The following is a 1932-nucleotide window of genomic DNA, read 5'->3' on the forward strand; positions in this document are numbered from 1 at the left end:
CAGAATGGGACATGTTCATTGCAAATTAAATATTATAATGGATTTATAGCAATCTTATTGTCTTATCATAGGTTCCTCCACAAACTAAATCTCAGATAGGAAATCTAGTAAAAGATTTTATTTGGTAAAATGGATCCCATAAAATTTAAAACTTTCCTTTTTGAAAGACCTGTTAAGAGAATGAAAAGACAAGCTGAAGACTGCAATAAAGAATTTGAAAGCCATGTATATAACAAAAGACTAGCATCTATAACATAGAAAGAACACTCAGGGATGAAAATATAAACAATTCAATTAGAAAACAGACTAAAGTAATTGACAGCCATTCAATAAAGAGGATATACAGATGATAAACACATGAAAATATGTTCAACATCATTATCTATTAGGGAAATTCAAATTAAACTCACAATGAAATATCACTACATATCTAGCATAATGGCTAAAATATAAAATAATGACAACGCCAAATGCTGAGAAGCATGTGGAGAAACTGGATCACTCACACATTGCTTGTGGAAGTATAATATTGTACAGCCACTCTGGGAAATTTTGATGGAGTATTTTAAAACTAAACATGTAACTACCACATGACTCAATAATTGCAATCCTGGGTATTTATCCCAGAGGAATGGAAATTGTGTTCATGCCAAAAACTGTATACCAATGTTCAGAGCAGCCTTCTTTTTAACAGCCAAAAACTGAAAATAGTTCAAATGCCTCTCAACAGGTGAATGGTTAAACAAACTGTGGTACATACATATGATGAAATACCACTCATTTACTTCAGTTCTACCCCTCCTTTGAAGTGTTCATTTTCAATTAGGTTATCCTTAGTTAAATCATGAACCACTACAGCAGACTATCTGCAGGAGATTCTGCTTGGCAAAACCAATAAAGAGTCTGTAGGAAATACCAAAGACATAAAGATGGCCAACAAACACATGAAAAGATGCTCAACATCACTTGTTATTAGAGAAATGCAAATCAAAACTACAATGAGGTATCACCTTGCACCAGTCAGAATGGCCATCATAAAAAATCTACAAACAATAAATGCAGGAGAGGATGTGAAGAAAAGAGAACCCTCTTGCAATGTTGGTGGAAATGTAAATTGATACAGTCACTATAGAAAACAGTATGCTGCTGCTGCTGCTAAGTCACTTTAGTTCCTTAAAAAACTAGGAATAGAACTACCATACGACCCAGTGATTCTACTACCGGGCATATACCCTGAGAAAAAACATAACTGAAAGAGACACATGTATCCCAATGTTTGTTGCAGCACTTTTTACAATACCTAGGACATGGAAGCAACCTAGATGTCCATCATCAGATGAATGGATACAGAAATTGTGATACATATATACAATGGAGTATTACTCAGCTATAAAAAAAGAACACATTCAAATTAGTCCTAATGAGATGGATGAACCTAGAGCCTATTATACTGAGTGAGTTCAAGTCAGTCACTCAGTCGTTTCCTACTCTTTGTGACACCATGGACTACAGTACACCAGGCTTCCCTGTCCATCACCAACTCCTGGAGCTTGCTGAAACTCATGTCCATTGAATTGGTGATGCTATCCAACCATCTCATCCTCTGTCATCCCCTTCTCCTCCTGCCTTCAATATTTCCCAGAATCAGAGTCTTTTCCAATGAGTCAATTCTTTGTATCAGGTAACCAAAGTATTGGAGCTTCTGCTTCAGCATCAGTCCTTCCAATGAATATTCAGGACTGATTTCCTATAGGATGGACTGGTTGGATCTCCTTGCAGTCCAAGGGACTCTCAAGAGTCTTCTCCAATACCACAGTTTAAAAGCATCAATTCTTCAGCATTCAGCTTTCTTTATAGTCCAACTCTCATATCCATACATGACTACTGGAAAAACCATAGCTTTGACTAGATGGACCTTTGTTGGCAAAGTAA

At 36.2% G+C, this 1932-nt stretch overlaps 1 protein-coding gene across 1 annotated transcript in view; it reads right to left on the reverse strand.

The window, feature by feature from the left end:
- Window positions 1-1932, reverse strand: part of LOC104991485 (AFG3-like protein 1) — a 29879-nt gene that overhangs the window by 12319 nt on the left and 15628 nt on the right. The window lies entirely within an intron of this gene.

This window comes from Bison bison, unplaced genomic scaffold (genome assembly GCF_000754665.1).
Source record: "Bison bison bison isolate TAMUID 2011002044 unplaced genomic scaffold, Bison_UMD1.0 scf7180017864192, whole genome shotgun sequence".
Classification (NCBI taxonomy): Eukaryota; Metazoa; Chordata; class Mammalia; order Artiodactyla; family Bovidae; genus Bison; species Bison bison.